At 39.9% G+C, this 19,082-nt stretch overlaps 1 long non-coding RNA gene across 2 annotated transcripts in view; it reads right to left on the bottom strand.

Moving 5' to 3' along the window:
* Positions 1 to 19,082, bottom strand: part of LOC141419239 (uncharacterized) — a 78,162-nt gene that overhangs the window by 43,751 nt on the left and 15,329 nt on the right. The window contains exons 2-3 of one of the 2 annotated variants that reach the window (XR_012443988.1): positions 4,730 to 4,832; positions 1,641 to 2,163 (exon numbers count right to left, since the gene is read on the bottom strand). This is a non-coding gene — a long non-coding RNA (uncharacterized lncRNA). Of the gene's footprint in view, positions 1 to 1,640; positions 2,164 to 4,729; positions 4,833 to 19,082 lie in introns of those variants that run through there. The other variant, XR_012443989.1, reaches the window with a different exon arrangement.

Genomic DNA, 19,082 nt, shown 5'->3' with positions numbered 1-19,082 from the left:
CTCTTCTATTTGTCAGCCACTCAGGTTATAATGAAGTTTCCTGGGGCTCTTGGTCCTAACTGCACCGGTCTGATTTTTAACTAACTACCTCACCTGTTCTCTCAGTAAGATGGAGAGGGTAGAGGTGGCATAGGTTAGGAAAAAGATTCACTTTAGAAAGAGAAATCAATGGCCAGCAGGAAGAGACACAAAGACCGCAGGTCCCAGGAAAGTCTAGATGGACACCATCCTGGAGACCCTGACACCCAGGGGAAACTGCAAGCCTCCTGCCCAAGAAGAAGAAATCCCCAGTTGTGGAGAGCTGAGTTCACTTGTAGCTGCTCCCACTGGTAGAGGAAGCGGTTGAATGTCTGGGAACCCTTCAGTGAGTTTTCTGGCCATTTTTGACCATTTGCCTCTGACGGTACACTACTCAAAACCAAAACAAAATGACCTCTTAGCTAGTTATTACTAAAAATATTTCACTATTAAACTAAGTAGAATAACAAAGGAAAGCTGTAATCCATTTCACTGAAAGCTATTACCTAACATTAATGAACTTTTTTTTTTTTTTTGTGAGATAAGGTCTTCCTGTGTAGTCCCTGCTGGCTTTGAACTTGAGAGCCTCCTTCCTGAGCCTCACCAGCGGTGGGATTACAGGCCTGCACCACCATGCCAGGATTTGATGATGAACTCTTAGGCCACCTATGTCAATAAGAACATGTAATGTCATACTGAGATTGCTAAAGTTACAAATTTAAAGATCTATTTCTTTTTCTTTCTTCTTCTTCTTTTTTTTTTTAGTAAAAATAACAGTAAAGTTTATTAGCAGAGGAACAGTTGGGGGGAAAGAGAGAGAGAAACATTTCTTGTTCCCCATGCAGAAAATGGGAGCAAAGACACCTAAAGATCTGTTTCTTCTTAAGCTTTTAACTGTACTTATGCAGCAAATTATTACTTTATAAATCTGACAAATTTTAACAATAACTTTAAATGGGCCTTCAATGTTTGGTCTCACCATTTTTAAGTATTTCAATGATCTGATTGACAAGACTTCTCAAGTGTTTACATAGTCCTTACAAATATTGAAAGTTAAAATACTATTCATAAAGTAACATCATTATCTTATACCTTTCAACAAACTGTACTAGTGGGACATTTTATGGTAGAACTATAAGATAATCTATAACATGTTAAATTTGCCAAATGCATTAAACATACCAATGACAAACCACACATCTCCAAACCAACAGCAAAAACACTAATGGTATTAAGGCAGGCTTAAATTAAGGGAAAGTTCAGGATGCACAGACACTTAATATTGCATTTCCAATTGGCCACTCTCTGGCTCAGAGACTGCCCTCACCTGGCCCAAGAACCACCCATGGTCTTCCTCACTCATCAGTCATTGGATGGGAATCACCTGGCTCTTCCCTTCCCATTGGTTACTGAAGATTTTAAAAGCTCCAGGAGAAAAGAAGCACTCTTCTCTGCCTCCAGATATTATCTGCATCCACCATGCTCCCTTTTATATTTCCCTTCACTAACTTTTTTTTATTGTTTTATTATTCATATGTGCATACAAGGCTTGGGTCATTTCTCCCCCCTGCCCCCACCCCCTCCCTTACCACCCACTCTGCCCCTCCTCCCCCTCCCCCCTCAATACCCTCAAATTTATCTCCACTGTGACACATCATGCTGGAAAATCAATGTAGACAGCAAGCAGACATAGCACACAAAGTACATGAATTGTCATTACCAAGAAACAAGATCCATAGCAGCTGGCTTCCCCTGCTCACCAGTTGCAGTAATACCTACAATTCTTCCATCAGTTGGTGTTTAATAATTGCATATTTATCGAACGCCTACTTCTGAAATTCATAGAAGTAAGCACTACCATATTCTAGGGTCATATGATCATTTTTGTATGACCAATTCTACACAATAGTCAATTTTATCCCCACTGTTGGAGGTGAAGTGATGGAAACTCAGAAGCCCAAAGTCACATTGTCAGTTGAGCATCAAATCCAGATTTCACTGGCTTCAGGCCTCAAGAATTTCCCAGACTCAGCATGGCTTATTCACAGGAAGCAAATCTGGGTTCACATGGGCAGCATGACAACATGGAGCTCAATACCCGTGGCAAAGCAAATGAGAGCTCAAAGTCCATTATGTACACAAGTCCTTTAAAAAAAAACATGGGAGATCAGTTAAACGACATCTGCTTGTTAGTTAACTCAAATCATCTCTATTTTTTCTCTCCAAAAGTATGCCCTAAGTTGCACATAAACACCAAACAGGAGTGAGCATCCTCCACAGTGGAGACACCTGCTCAAGGTGTAACTCAAGGAACTTTCGTTTCAGTGTTTTTCTACTTTTGAGTCACAAGAAGTTTTTTCTCCTTTTCAAAACCAGGCACCAAAATGGATGTATATATTATGAAAAACTACCTGTCAAGCAAAAGCACAAAACACTGCAGTGAAGACTGGGGTCATAGCCCAGAGAGGAAGATTCATGTCTGTGCTAACACTTCATCTCTCTACACCACCCAGGAACTACTTATCAGAGTCATGCCAGGGGTTCTCGACTTGTCATCAACAATTAAACATCAAAGGGAGTCACGTCATCCCAGGAGAGTCAGAATACATGAGGAAGCTGTTTTATTAACTTCAAAAGCTAGTGAAAATTGTTGTATCAAATATGAGATGTAAATCACAAGTAAGAGATGATGATGGAGAGAACGGAATTCCCCCTTATCATTGTGTCCTACCAGCTGGCAGAAATAAAGCATACTTATAGATGTATTTGTCTATAAAATCTTGGTATTGTCCTAAAAATTGCTAGAACAAGTTCTCATTCTCATTCATCTGACACATTAGCGTTTACAAAATGCTGTCTCATATTAACTCAGTCCAGAGTGAACTCAGTAATGCAGAATATCACAGGCAGGAAACTTAGATTTAGGTCATTAAGTGAACTGCCCAAGTTCAGACATGGAATGGGGATGGTTATTTGGTCACAATGGTGAGGAACCAAAATTAGTCACTGTTCATATCCTGTCCAGAGCTACAAAAGAAAGAAAGAACAACTTCCTGGAAGTCTATCTTTTTGAAGTAGCAACTTGTAATTTTCTAAAAGAACAACTAGGCTATCAGGGTATTGGATTTTCAAGTCCCAACACTAATCCAGGATGGGCGGATGCCCACTTTTGCAGGCTTTTCTGAAAATAGTATTGGCTCGCTTGTCTTCTCCTATGCCCTCCCCATCCAAGGCTGTTGTGTTGTCTCTAATTCTTCCCCTCTGTTTATTCATTATAAAGCCCCTCCATTTCTAACATCCTAATCTATTTGTGATTGCAAGTGCAGGAGGTATTTGTCATGTAATAGCATGCTGTGTGACCACCTCCATCCTCCTCTGCAAGACCCTGCAAACTCATGTTGCTCTCCAGTCTCTTTGTTCCCAGAATTTTCTCATTATAGAAAACACAAAATGGCAGAACATGTTTTCTGTTACCTGTAATTTAGGCAACCTTTTATTTATCCTAGTATAATTGTAACAGTGTCTCTGGAACTCCACATTCTATTCAAACTAGAATAGAAGGAAATTTTAAGTTGAAAGATGAAAACAAGTACTGTGATCACGTGAAATAGTTATAATTTCTTGAAAGTTGTGATTCGACCCAAGATGTTTCATGTTCAAATGGATCTTCCTCTCCCTTCGGAAATGAACCATGCATGAAAACGGAAAAATGAGACCTGTTGAAACTATTCTAAGAAGGGGGAGAGGGGAAAAAAAGGAGAACGATGGAGGGAGTGGATTTAACTAGATATATCATAAGCACTTTTGTAAATGTCACAAGGTACCCCCAGTACAACAATAATGTAATAAAAATAAAATGAAATTTAAAAAGTGAACCTAAATCCAGTCTAATCTCCAGAGCCCAGACAGAGCACAAACTTCTACCTGTAAGTCCTGGTGTCAGAGCAAAAATTTTACAACATTCCTTTCCACATGCTGGGATAGTATGCATGGGCAAATGACTGTTTCGGATCATTTATTGTGTCAGGAAAAGCAGAGAAACAAGATACAAAGCCATCTATGTTCAATGTTCAACAGTCTCACTGATATAAGTACTAAAAGTATAGTTTCAATGGCTAGAAAGACATACATAAAATACTCACAGTGATGATCTCTGAGTCATTCAGTGATGAGTAACTTTTTTCTTTTCTTACAGCTACCACTACATTTAATTTTTTAATTTTTTCAGGAGGATTTGAAATAAATTTTAAGAGATTTCTTGCCTTTTTAAAAAATCCTAAACAGGAATCCTCTGAACAAAATTAACTTAACTATCGAAGTAGAACAAAGTAAGAGAAAAGTAGCATTTAACAATTTAGGAGGCAATGGTTGAAGAAAGAGAGGTTGACGTAGTCCACAAATAAATGCATAGCACCATGTGCTCAGTGATCCCAGAACATCTGAGAATGTTTCACCTTAGAGCTTAAAGAAAGAGAGACAGAGAGGAGGAGGGAAGGGAGTGTAGGAAAGGAAGGGAGGGAAGGAGGGAGCGAGGGAGAAATTTAACCAAATGCACACACAATGCCACAAAACCCAGCCAGAACCCCATAACCACCTTCCCTAACTGCTCAGGGAAGTTTCTTTTCATTTTATAAAAAGAATAATGAAAAAATAATTTCTCATTTTATATCTGTAAAGATAATAAAATATGGAGATTTCTTAGAAAACATACCAGAAACTGCTCTTCAGTTTCCACCACTATTGCCAGGAGGATCAGAAAGTTTGGAGTCCTGTACCTACTTCAACTCCATGTGGTCCATGGCTGTGTTGAAGTTCTGCAAAAACCAACAAAAAAAAAATTATTTTTGTCATGAAGCAACCCTTCCCATTTTATAGCAACAATGTGTCAATATGCATTCCTACAATCAACTACTTCTGTGTTCAGTTCACTCCAGGCTCAGGACTTACTCTAGATTCTCTACCCCAGCCTCCTTCCCTTTCCATTCTGTATGTTCTACCTAGTCAAGCTTTTCTACCACCACTGATGGTGTCAGTTACCATCTGTACATTGGGAACCCCAAGACATGTCGCTCACGTCCCAGACCTCTCCTCTGAGTGCCAACCCTATGTAATCCAGTTGCCCATACCTAGCACGATCAGTCACTAGTAGCTCAAACTCAGTTTGCTCAAATCAGAACTCAGGATCCCCGTTCCATGCCCCGTCCTCTTCCTGTTTCCTTTGTCAGTGAGTGGCACCACCATGTGTGCTGTTATTTAAGTCAAGGCACCACCATGTGTGCTGTTATTTAAGTCAAGAACCTGGGCTTGACACCATCTGCCCCACTTAGCAGCTATATCCAATGTATTAGCAAGTTCTAGTGTGTCCCTTGCAAAATACCCTTCCAATATGTCCTATTGACCCATGTTCTGGGACACCTGCCTGGGTGGGGACTTCATTTTCTATGAGTATTGTTGCAATAGTTCCAATTGGTCTTTCTTTATATACTCTGGCCTTCCTCCAGTTATCTTCTCTCTCCAGACCAATTTATCATTTTAAGAACATTAATTTGACCATACATTGCCAAAACTTAAATCCTTAAATGGTTTCTTTACTTTTAGAATAAAAAAAAAAAATCATTACCCAAATCTACACAACCTCCAATAATATGATCTCTTGCTTTTCTAATTTTTATTTATTTGTTTATTTTATCATCTTCACCTTATACTACTTTTCTCTATGATTTCTGTGGTTTGATGATGTGGGAGAAAAAGGGAGACGTAGAATTTTAAAATAAAGCTCCATCTTTTATAACAACTGTACTGCAGGAAGAAAGAAGGGGACACTTACCCACCAAGGGTTGGGGACCACCTCAACCCAATTTTTTAACACACACACACACACAAAAAAAAGACAGATTTTCTTTTAGTACAATAACAACTACTTCTAAAAATTCCCCTGTAGTTAACAAAGGGAGAGAGGGCCTCATGACACTCAGGTAGAAAAGAAGAGGCATTGTAATTCTCACAGGAAAGGAAAAAGTAGATCTTGTCATTAACTATCAGATTTCAAAAGGCTGCTTACATAGGAGCTCTGAGAACATTTATCTGAAGGAAGTACTTGTCCTGTAAAGCACTGAGGATCAATAAAGAATTACAATACCTGTCCAGGTGAGCAAAAGCATTGAAATTCTATGAAGGAGTCAGAGTGTTTACCCAGTGTAGTAAGTCATTAAATATCTCTTGGCTGAGATTTTAAACAATGATGCAGGAGCACAGGTTGATTGTGCAGGGAGGTGTTATGGCTTATCTTTTCCCACAATAACTTTTATTAAGTGTTCCAAGAAAGAAGGAGCCTTTCTAGTTAGGTCCATTTCTGTTCTACTAGAATCTCTGTTCTTCTTCCCTTCTGGCCTCTCATGCTTAAATTTTATTGCTCTTGGAGATTTCAGCTTAACCTCAAGTCCTTCCGGACAGCTTCACTGTATAACTGATCACCAAAACCCTATCAGTGGATTAGCCACTTTCCTGATTGACTGTGCTGAACTCTCCATCTTTGAACTACTTCTTAGCAATATGACTCCATAAACAAATGAATACACGTGACAATGTGTATTCATAATCATAGCCTGTACTGTCATCACAGGGTCTAGCACATTTACTGAAAAAGTACATTAATTCCTTTGCATTAGTTAATGTTTGTTCTATATTACTGAACTGTCAGTCCTTTGCGACATGGGAGACATAACCTTATAACAACACTGTACTGTATGTCTCTTTTATCTGCTCCTGCATCATTTCACACAGTGCTATGCCCACAGTTAACACTCAAAGTTTTGCGATAAATATATAGTACTATCTTTACTGATATCTCTATGCAATATGTTGGCAATCTTAAATCTAAACCAGAAGGTTTAGAAATTTGGCAATATTAGAATTTATTTAGGACTCTAATGAGCTATTGCTTAGGTGGGTTATATCTATCAATATTTATTATCTAAGAGTTAAAACTGAAAAATTGACAAATACCTATCTACTGATTTTTAAAGAAACAACAAACCTGTTTTATGATAACAAAAGTACCATACATTTTAATAAAAAAGTATTTCATTTCCAAAATTAAAATAAATGTTTAGTTAGGATAGCATAGTACTATAGTAATTTAGTACTCTTTAATTTTCTCAAATGTCTTATTTAAGAAGACATTTGGGTCCTCATATCTGTTTCCAACTTCAATTGGCTAAAACATACTAATTTGTTTGAAGTATGTGAAGAAAATTTGACGTCATATATTTGTGCAATGGAGATAACGGAAGAATTTAATAGCTTTATTAATTATTGACATCTTTTTTTTTTACTTCCACACCCAAACTCAACAAGTGGTAACTTTATTAAGATTAGCTGAAATACAGAATTTGAAACATTGTCAATTAATTTTTTTCATATATGGTTGCATTAAAATCCATTGGTTCATCTTGTAATAGATATTTAACTCACACATGCTTTTATAACATCATGTATTGATTGTGTAGGAAATATTAATTCATTGAATTATACAGATCTTCCAAGTGTTATTTTTATTATACAATATTTAAAATTGTATTTATTAATAGCACCAACAATCTCATTTTAAAAAAAAGCATTTAATTATTGGGAAGCTGCCAACCTCACAGTGGCAAATGCAAATTTTCCAAAATTTGAATTTTCATTTGAAATCTTGAATTTAAGTAACATTGGCAACAAAAGTTGTCAGTTTTATTAAAAGTGATGGTTTCACTTCATATATTTTTAAGAAACTGTCTTCCAAATGACAAAGTCTGGGTAACTCAAGCTTGTCTCTTGGTCTTTGTTTTGGGTAAAGATGCATTTCATTTTTTCAAATGCACACACTCCTGCTAGAAGCTCACACAGTTATACAGGTGCTTCTCTTCTATGAAGCCATTGTGCTTCCCTCTGTGGCAGGAGTGTATTAGGACCTGACCTTTTTGTTCTGCAGCATTCACAGGTTGTACCATAAAGCCAGAGAACAGGATCTCATCCTGGAAGGCCACTGTCAACTCATAAGATATAGTCATGGTTTCCAGTGCCTCTGTCTCCCAGTGTCATCCCATTCTCTACCCACAAATTGTACCTGTACTGCTAGCTGACTCCATTGTGAATGCTGCTCTCAGTGTCACCATAAACATCACAATTGTTCATAAAGGGAACCAGATAAGGGAATGCAGGTGCCAGTTAGGGAAAAACAAAACCAAACCAATTCTAATCCTAGGTCCTCTTGCTGGTGAATGAGGCAATGATTGCTTCCCTACTGATCAAAACACATAGAATACGAGATAGGAAGCTGTGAGACAATCTCTGGGCTGTGGCTGGGGATAGGAAAGGATGATGCTGGTACAGCAGAGGGAGAACCTGGAGAGCAAGAGCCAAGGAAGAAGGCTTCCAAGAAGCACAAAACCATTGCCATGAGGACACAAGTTCAGTCAATTCATTATGGACCAACCACCAAAAGGCAGAGGAGCAGCTCTCCTATGTCGGGAGCCCTCTCCCATGGGCAATAAATATTTGAAAATACTTTTGTACATCATGAGATCAGAGTTTGGAGAGTATTTTAGCCTCATAATGTAATTTAGAAATGTTGCCATGTATTTTCTATTAATTGTATTTCTTTAAGAATATCTTTAAGGAGAGTAACCATGAAAAGGAGAAATATCTTTTTCATGAGGACCCCATGAAAGATGCTATTGAAATGAGAATTCTTCAAAGAACAGCACGCATTATTTTATTTAATTTTACCAAGTAAAAGTAACATTCAAATGCAACTCTGCATCCTCAAGCACGTCACCTAACTTCTCTGAGCATCTGTTTTTCCACCTGTAAAATAAGGATAAAAATAGTATTTATCTTTAGACAGTTGCAAGGAAGGATTAAATAAGATACTACTCAAGTGGAACTTAGCAAGAAACTCATACATAATAACAGCAGAGGTGATAGTGATGATGGCAGTGACAGTAGTGGTGAAAATGTTACTGGCAGGAGTGTGAGTGCCAAATGCTGGTGGAAGTGGTAGAGGCAATGGTGGTGATGGTGGCAACTATAGTAGAAATACTGGTGGTAGTGGCTGTGGTAAATAAAGTAGGGGTGGTAAAGGTGGTGGTAGAAGTGGTGGTGGAGATGGAGGTGGTGACAGTCACAATGGAGGTGATGGTTCAGATGGAGGTGGATTTAGGTGGTGAAGGTGGTTTTCATGGTAGCAATAGTGGTAGAGGCAGTGGAGGTGGTAGCAAGGCTGGTGGTAGTTAGAGTGGCCATGGTTGAGAAGATGGTGGTATTAGAGGGGGTGGTGGTTAGAAGCAGTGGAGATGGTGGAGGTAGCAATGACTGTGGAGATGCTGGCACCCATGATTGTGGTAGTAGTGGCACAACTCATGGTGGAGACAGTGGTGGTAGTAGAGGGGCTGTTGATGATGGTGGAAGTGGTGGGGGTAGCAGTAGTGTGAGGGAGCAATGGTGGTGGCCACACCATGTTTAATTATTAAATCCAGGGTGGTCACTTCAAATGGAGTTCAATCCTGACTAGCTTGCTCATCAGGGTAGCTGAGGTCTTCTCAAAGGCAGTGTGATCCCAATTATCTCCATCAAAAACCCAGAGGTTGAGGAGAGAGGTCTCAAGGAAGCTTCCCCAGTGCCGAGAGTGTGTATGCAAACCCTTCAGAGATTCCCATGAGAGAAAAGCCCAGCACCTTCCATCCAAAGGAGCCAGTGCCCAAAGACGATGGGCCTCTCCTGGTCCCCACTCTCCTGGCCCTGCCTCCAATGCTCAAAAACAGCATCCCTGGAATGGCAGAGACCAGGCATCCAGCCTGAAGCAAGCTTGAGTAAAGTGAAGAAGCGAGAGGCTTTATTACACCTTTCTCTGGTGGAATGATGTAATTATTTTAGATGGACTCAACAGTTTGATTCTAAAACAAAAAAGGTTATTTGTTTACTATTTAAAAGTCATTAAGAATCAGGTGGTTCTTTCTAAGATTGCAACCTGGGATGGACTATAAAGTTAGTCTGAAGGGAGAAAGGGAGAAAAAAGTAAAGGTTCAGGGAATATCCTGAGCCAAGGACATGTGACAGAAGGTGCAGAGCTGGAAGACAAAGTCCTATATGAGAAGAATACCACAAACCTTGCAGACTCCCTATGAGATGTCTACCTCTGGCCTGTGGAGAGCTCACCTGTGTTCTTTATAATCAGACAGTGGTAGCACTGGCCAGAGCCACCCTCCTGTGAATTTGCTTGGCAATGTAAGACATAAAAGTCTATGTGCTCCCAAATATCAGTGGGTACCTGCTGGATAATATGCTTGGTTCCCTCAGGTCCTTTCACTTGACTTAGGGTGAAGTAGAATTCCCCACCCAGGGAACAAGGGATGGAGCCCAGCACCCTGATAACTCTGTCCAAAGAAAGCCTCCTACCAGCCCCTCCTCCCTCCAGCATGGATGTGCAGTGAGTAGCTGGTGCTGGCAGAACTGATTTTTCAGTCTTTCAGCAGCCCCAGGTAAGAATGTGGGGTACTTTGCAGCTATTGTATTCTAAGGCTTTGGAGACCTGCTGAAAGCCCCAGACAGAGCAAGTGACATTTTAACATCCTTTTATAATAAGGCTTGAAGTGCTGGCAAATAAGAACAGAACAAAAAACTATATTAAAAATATACTATAATATATTATAAATATACTTGGGGTAGGCAAACAAATAAAAAGAGAAGACTGAAATAATGAGCAAATCACCTGCATTTGTTAAGCAAAGCTTTTACATGTATGGTTACATAATTTTCAATGACTAGGAAATGGATATCAGATCAAAGTAATAATCTAATATTCAGATAATGTGGCAGAGTTTACAAAGAGCTTTCTCACATATTGTCTGCTTTGATTCTCACAAGGAGTCTGCAAGCTCAGGGTATACATCTCATTTTACAGAGGAGCACCAAGGTCACGAGCAGCAAAGGGGGTTACTCTCATAAGGCAACTCCATCAATTAAGACCTTCCACCTCGCTCAGTGCTATGTAGAAGCTAGCTCAATAGTAGAAGTTGAAAATGAGCATTTAGAAACTCTTAAAGCAATTTAATGATGCCCATGCTTGCTATCGTGGGCTGGTTTCACCCAATAGGCTATGGACCAGTTCAGGTGTTGTCAAACTCACGGGCATGTCTCATGCAGCATGGATGTGTACTAGTCATGTACAGTGGGACCACAACAGTTGGAAACATTAAAAGAGAAAAAACTGACCCTTCAAGTCAGATGATTTGAGAAACATTGCCCTAGTCTGGGAATTGCCTTTGAAGAACCATAAGATCAGGAAATAGTGCTGTCATTGATTAGTGATGTCTGCCATGAGCACTGAGGTAGGAGGCAGTGATGTGCAAACTGTACAGCACCATCTCTGCCAGGCTGTGTGTCCTATTAAAGTAGAACCCCTTCAGGGTTCACTTGACGTGAACCATGGGACAAATCTATAAAGATTTTCAGTCCCATGTTACAGAGAAGATGACTGTGATTCAGAAAATTTAAGATCCCATCCCAAACGCAAAGCCAGACAAGGCAGTATTGGGTCCAGGTTGAGTCCAGGTCTCCAGCCTTTCTGGTCAAGCATTGTCACCATTTCCAACTGCCTCCCTGTCAAGGGGCAATCAAGTGAGGTACGTGAGCACTCTAAGTAAAATGAGAATGTCTCATGGTATTGGTTTTATTATAGAGAAGTTTAGGTAATTTCATGGATGACATCCCTAGATGGCTTTTAGATTGGCATTCCAGGGAACAATCCAGCCTCCCCTTGAGTAAAAAGCAACCTCCCCCTTCAAATCAATCTCTAAGCTACAGAGGAACATGAGTCCAACTTAAGGTGACAATTTCTCTTTTCATTTGATACCCTAGTTCCAGGGGTGGCCACTAAGTGTTATTGTAAGTACAACAATAAAATTTTTCTTCTGTCCAATAAGCATCTATTGAGCATCACTGTGTACCAAGGATGACATTACATGTAAAGAACACAGACCAACAGATGCATAGACAAATAGCTGCAGTTTAATATCTTGTGTGTGAGAATAAAGATACGTAAGAGGTCCACAATTACTTGTGAGGAGGGAATGAGAGAAAGTGAAGAAAACAAGGAGAAAGAATTCACAAGGGAGATATGTAATGCTCATGGCATTTTATTTTAAACTAGATGAAGGGTTGGACAAATATACACGATTCTAAATATCTTATTTCCACACATAACAGCAAAAAGAAGTCAACATTAACAGTCACCATATATTTTTGGAAAGAAAGCCATCTTTTGTTCACATGAGATGAAAACATTCCCATATGGAAATACGCCAGCATTTAATTTCTCTGCGAATGAATTTCTTCTCTGATAAAACAAGGATACTAATGGAACCTACTGTCCTAGTTGTTGTGAGGGCTAAACATGTAAAGAACATAGCATCAGCACATAGTAAGTATTTAATAAATGTTTTATTACTGACAGGGGTGATGATGGTGCTGCTGGTGATGGTGGTAATGGTGGCAATGATGGCAATGATGGCAATGATGATAATGATGGTGGTGATGATAATGAGTGATGGTGATGCTTGTAATGGTGGTGATGATGATGATAATGTCGATGGTGATAATGATGGTGGTGATGGTGAAAATGGCAGTGGTGGTGTAATGAAGGGAATGATGACAATGGTGATGATTTCCCCTTTAGTTGGCCTTACCTCCTACTGTCACCTCTGAACTTCCAGGACCCAATGTGGAATGAATTTGGGATAATTTGACTATGACATGACCATATTGTGCATTGCTTGGCCCACTGAGTTTTCTTTAAATACTATCTCGCATGATATCTTGTGGGGTTTGGTGAGAAAGGGTATTATTTGAGATGCATGCAGAAGATCACCTACCCTACCTAGTCACTGATGTCCTAGATCAGGGGTCAGCAAAATGTAGTTTAGTTCATGGGACAAATCCAGTCCCCCACTTGCTTTTGGAAATATTTATTGGAATTCAGTCATGCTCATTCACATACAATTGTCTTTGGTTGCTTTTGTGCTACAATGGTAAAGTAGAGTAGTTGTGACAAAGTTCTTATGACTGGCAAAGTTATTATTCAGGATTCTGTATTTGTAAATTCACCTACTCACTAAAATTTGTGACCCCAAAAGCAATACTCATGGTGCTGTTTTGACATTTGCAGAGCAGTGGAAAACTGGAGATGCACCATGCTCACATGTGCCCTGCTGAAGTTGAACAAAGTGGAGTTCTGCTTTGTTGTTTTAGCCCTCATAGTATAAACTTTTTCACAGTCTATTCAGTCATGTTTTTCTCATTTTTGAACTTTTTTTTTTTGGTGAGTTTGCTATTTAAAATAGCCTCCATGCATAGCAATGTGATGCTATCTATTGCAGTTGGGCACAGGTCAGCTATGATATGCCTTATGCACAAAATACATATGCTAGATTAGGCGTGAGTTACAGGGTTATTGGCCATGAGTTCAGTGTTAATTAACCAACCATATATATTAAATATGGCACCTTTAAACAGAAACAATTATAAAACCAGGCTACATATTGATGGATGGACAAACACTTGAGAAGAGGCTCAAGAAACTGACTCTACATTTCCCCTAGGAGCAATGGCTCAGTATTCCCTAATTCAGTGTTTGGCAGAATTATGTTGAGTAGAACTGGCGAATAATGGGAATTGACTGTGAAGGAGGAAAGTGGGCCATGAAGGGCCAAGGTGTGTCACTCTTTGGCACAGCAGAGTGCCCAGGGACCTGCAGTCTCCTTGAGCAACAAAAAAAGCTCTTTTGTGCCAAGTTCTGATGAGCAAAGGAAGATCCCCTGGTCCTCGTCCACTGATTCAAGGAAGGCAGGAAATATTCCACAGTGACCTGTGTACAAGAAGGCTCCATAACTAGTGAAGCAAAAGGCTTCTGGGAATTGACTCTGGAGCTTGGGGTTATAAGATATGAACTCTCCTTTCCAGAAAGCTGCCTATGTAAAGGCTCCAGATGGCTTAAATTCCAATTTCCTCCTCCCCTTTTTCTAGAACTCTGGTATAGCTTCTGGGAAGCAATTTATCCATTTCTTCTGCTAAATACAAAGAGGTACTAAAATGTGCCCAAAAAGCACTATTTTATGTCCATCCTAGCTGATGATCACATCCATCTCTTGGGCCAATCCTAGGCACTACCACATGCATGAGGATGTGATCCTGAGTTTGTAGTTCGAAAACCATGTTGCTCTTCTTGTCACTATCATTCTTAAGTTGAGTAAGATTGACATTCATAAGGGGACACCACGAGCTGACATGAGAGAGGGGTAGTGCTTACATCCATGAGGGAGCTTGCTCATCATCAAATTCAGGGATTTACCACAAAGCCCCTTGAAGATTTGCAATGGTGATCGTGATACCTACTTCATACCTTGAAGGTGAGAGTATTTGTAAGTTTCTCTCCTCTGCACGGCCTCCCTGAATGCTCACTCACTCTTCTTTTCTTCTTCCTTCCTTTTTACATTTCCCTCTGTCATTTCTCTACCTTGGTCAGCTCAATGTTACTTAATGCTAATCAATACCATACCTTTGCCAGCTGGTGAGTGTAATTTAGACACAAGAGCTTGAAGTTTGATCCTTTCTTTGTTGCTCACTAATTGCATGAAGTTGGCCAGTTCATTCATCAAATTTGGACTGAGTGTCTACTACATGCCAGGTGCTGGGCTGGGCACTTGGGCTAAATCAAGCAAGAAACAGGACAGTTGACTGCCTTTGTGAAGCTAGATTCTAGAAAACAAAGGCAGACAATAAATAGTAAACATAGTAATCACACAAGTTAGAAAACTGTTAAGTGTCATGGAAGAAATAGAACAGGATTGAAGGTGAGCACAAGGATACAAGGGAAAATCAAAACTGGCCCAACTTCTCTGAGACTCCATATGTGCTTACATAAAATGTAGGTGTGCCCATGGCTGTCCTTGCAAGGATGAAATGAAGCAATACATGTGAAAGAGCCACCTAAACCATAAGCTATTAGATGAATGCTTACTGTTTGAAGAATCTTCTCATCCATATGACTCAATGGCTAAAGTAAAAATAAACTCATTTAGAGAGGAAAATGACAAGGACTGAAAATTCACATTTGTTGAGTGTTTACTTATCTTGTTAACACCTCACCTCAAGGACCTCCTCTCATCTCTCAATATCTCAGTTTCATGGATGAGAAAAGAAAGGCTCAGAATTAAAGTAACTGGCTAAGGTCAGCTCACAGAGCTGGGCTGAGAATCTCTCTCCATCTTTCTGGGGCTCTTTCCTTAGGGGATCCCAAGTGTATACTCAACTAGATAACCTCTAAAGTTCCTCCAATTTGGAGGCACATGGATTCTCAGCAATTAGTCTTGTGGGTGAGGATAACTGGATGACCCAGAGAAAGATATATCTCCAAAGGAAATAGGAAGTTCATTTCTCAACTCTTCTGGCAATATGAGTCCCAGGGGATGGGATGGATTGTGGACACCATTAGGCTGGGGAGTGAGGATGGATGAGACAGTGTGAAAGCTTTGACTCCAGGGGCTTCCTCCACCTTGGGGATCTGGAGCCCAAGGAAAAAATGAAAGAATGAGAGATTTCGCTGGCACTTCTAACCCTCCTAATAACAAAATAAGAAGGATGGGGCCACAGCTGAAGGAACAACATTTGACAACAAAGTAATTATCAAAAAGAAGCAATTGGGCTTCTATCTTTACAGAATGGGGCACAATAGGCTCAGGTGAATGTACGAGAAGGCTTAGGAAAGGAAGAAATATACATATATCATTTCAGGTTCCAAGCTTATGCACAGAAAGAGTTGTCAGGCCTGTTAAATATTGCTAAGAAGTTGACCAGAAAAAAATGTTTATCTCATGCTATTTTCTCAGTGTTTGAAGTTTTGAGATATTAACTCACTCAATATTATAGATAACATGGTGCTTTTTGGCTGTTATCTCATGTCTGATCCCTGCCAGGTTATGAATAAAGATAGTGTGATTTACATATTTATTAGCTACATTTTACAAAAACATAGCAGCCCATGTCTCCTATGCCCCACATTCTGCACTGACTGACAAGGACATTTGAAATAAGCCCTTGTCACAAGTTCTCATTTCATACTGGTCACAGTGATAGCTGTGCGTGAAATTATAATGGTGGATGCTCTCAAGTCTGTGCTGAATATCAAGTTTAAGTGTGAAGAGGTCATCTGTGAGTCTGTCACTCTTCTAAAGAGGTTAGGGAGTCACTGATACCCCTAAATCCCCATCTTCCAAACACAGTGGCCTAGACTGGCTCTCAGATCAAAGGCTCAGATTATAACTGCTCTGTCTGGAGGCTGTGGTATCCGTGCCCTTTGCAGAAAAGCCTGTCATTCGGAAGGGACATACACATAGCACCCTGTCCTAGGTCCTTAACACCTACAGTGGTCTGTCCAGAACTTAAATGTCTGAAGAGTTCCAACCCTTCACCTGGGAATATGGGTTCCTCCCACTGGAAAGCACTGAATACATTAGTCTTCTGGTCTAGGTCCCTTTATCTGGTGGAAAAATTATATGCATATAACATTTCAGCAATGAGTTCTCTTCTCAGACACAGAAGGAACTGCCAAGAGGACAATCATTTGGTAAGGAAGTGCAGGCATCATGACTGCAAATCTTCATTTTCTAAGCACATTGAGCAATGATTCAAGCATTGCCTACAAGGGCCCCACCGTCTATGAAAAAGGAAATCTCTTTAACACTCTGTAGGAGGTTTAGCACAAAGCAGCTTCAAAAGAGGGGTTTATTTTCCCTTTTCTCAAGAGCAACAAAAGCTCCAAAAGGAGGCATCTTCTGAGAGGTCTCGCTAAATTTAATTTGCATCTTTATCTAAAGAGAGCATCCCAGGACTTCTTGAGAGCTTTGTTGAGGACTTGGAAATCCCCTTTCTGGGCCAGCAGTCCTCTCCAGGCTGTTTTAGTCACGATTCCTTCACTTCCTCAGTGATTCCTTTATTTATGCAAATTCATTCCCTCAAACACAGAGAAAATGATGAGGTCCAAGAAATAAATCTAAAGATTTCTGGGTAAAGCTCCAGAGGGAAAAAACTAAGAGGCATGAAAGTCCCTTGCTACAGATAAGTCCTTGGTTTCTCTTTGCTCTATTTCTAAACCGGAATCTTCCATTGAGCTTGACCAGCTAAGGTCAGGGACTTCCCACCAACGTGTGGCTCTGTGAGAAAATGAGATGCATTTTTCATCATCTTTTCCAGTGCTCCGTGGACTGGCACCCTGTTTTGACCATCTGTCTTTCCACTGAGTCATTCAGTGAGCAGGTACACAACTCCTTGTGGTAAGAAGGAGGCTTTCCCTTCAACAGCTGGCCACCTGAACAGAATTTAGATCCTTCAAGAGGGGCCTCATGGCTCTCTTGGTTCATCAAGGGTTTCTCAGAGATGTTATTTTCTTAGAGGCACAGGGGAAAGAGATCCTCGCTGAGTACCAGAGGAACTCAGTGAGGATTAGGGGTCCAGAAGGAAAAGGTAAAGGCATGTTTGGCTGGGGGTCGGGGAAGTCCTAAGAAAGGAGTGTCTGATGGCTTCACTGTCTCCATGGCTGTCTCCTTTCCATTTACAATAGAATTCTGCCTGTCTGTTCCTGTTATCCTCCTAAGGGCTGGGGTATAGCTCCATGATAGAATACTTGCCTAACAAATGTGAGGTCCTGAGTTCAAACCCCAACACCACAAAAAAATGTGAATCCGGGAATTTGGAAATTGTTTGTGTGTGCAGTGAAAGAGAAGTTAAAAAACAAATGAAGGCAACATAAATTATCAGTTACTTGCAGAACTCTTATACCAGCCAAATTCTTAGCATACCAAGTTCTCGAACTGAATTTTCCCTCCGTGGATTTGATGGTGGTCTTTGCTCTTATGTAGCCTATCTCCAGGAAATGAGTCCTGGTTCTTTGGGAATAAGGAAATTCCAGACATACTGGGCACAGACTCCTGAAGAGTTGTCCATGAAGAAAGGACTGACATCTCCATAGATCCACCAATTGGAAAAGAATGAGTTTTATATAAGAGCAAGGAAGTTACTTAAACTCCCCACACATCAGCTCCCTTGGCTTAGATCTAACTTATGAGCATTGTCATAATGATGGAATTAATTAATTTATATAAAGAGTTTAGAACATAAATGCTCCTTAAGTGCTAGCATTAATATTGCAGCAACACAATATGGAGCACATATGTGTAAAATCCTGTTTCTAGAAGCTTGCTGCACAGAGGGATTAAAATGAAAAGATAGTACAAATAGGGTAATTCCTGCACTGAAAGTTCATGCATTTGGCTCTTCGAAAGGAGTTTCTCCAAGTTTTCTAGGGAATAAGCAAAGACTTCCCAAAAAGGGCAGCCTTTGAGCTACAATATCAAGGATGAATATCTGTAGTGTTGTCCACATAGATACATTGTAAAATCTTTTTAAATTTATTTTTTAGGCCAAAGAAATAGAATGTGAAAGGCACATAGGCTCAAGAGAAGAATGGATTTGGGAGAAGTCCAAATACTTCAGATCCTGTACTTCAAGGTTGCTCGCTGTAATTCAAACATAAATCAGCAATATGACTTTTTAATTGACAAAATTTTGAAAACTCAGGCAAGCCAAAATCAATTCACATTTCTTAACTACTAAGAGGAGTTGACACTTTGGTACTTGCTATTGCATCAGTGTTTTTGCTGTTTATCTATGATTTAGTTGTAGAGCAATGGGTTAACACCAAATACACTCTCTAGAAAGTACCAACATTAAGTAAAGAATGTAGAAGATCTGACAGAAACCCCAAGGCAGCCAGTCTCAGTGTCACCAATGTCCCATGTAAACTGGAAGTCCAAGAAGGTATTAGTAATTTTAAACATCCTGTTTGTCAGTCACAAAAGACCATTGTGACCCTCTGTGTGATGGGCATCATTTCCTATGTGATTTGTCAGGGTTCTCCAGAGGAAAAAATGGATATATCCCTATCTGTATCTCTATCTGTCTGTTTATCTATC

This window comes from Castor canadensis, chromosome 19 (assembly GCF_047511655.1).
Source record: "Castor canadensis chromosome 19, mCasCan1.hap1v2, whole genome shotgun sequence".
Lineage (NCBI taxonomy): Eukaryota > Metazoa > Chordata > Mammalia > Rodentia > Castoridae > Castor > Castor canadensis.
Note: the sequence above shows the minus strand (reverse complement) of the source record. Positions and strands in the feature narration are given on the sequence as shown.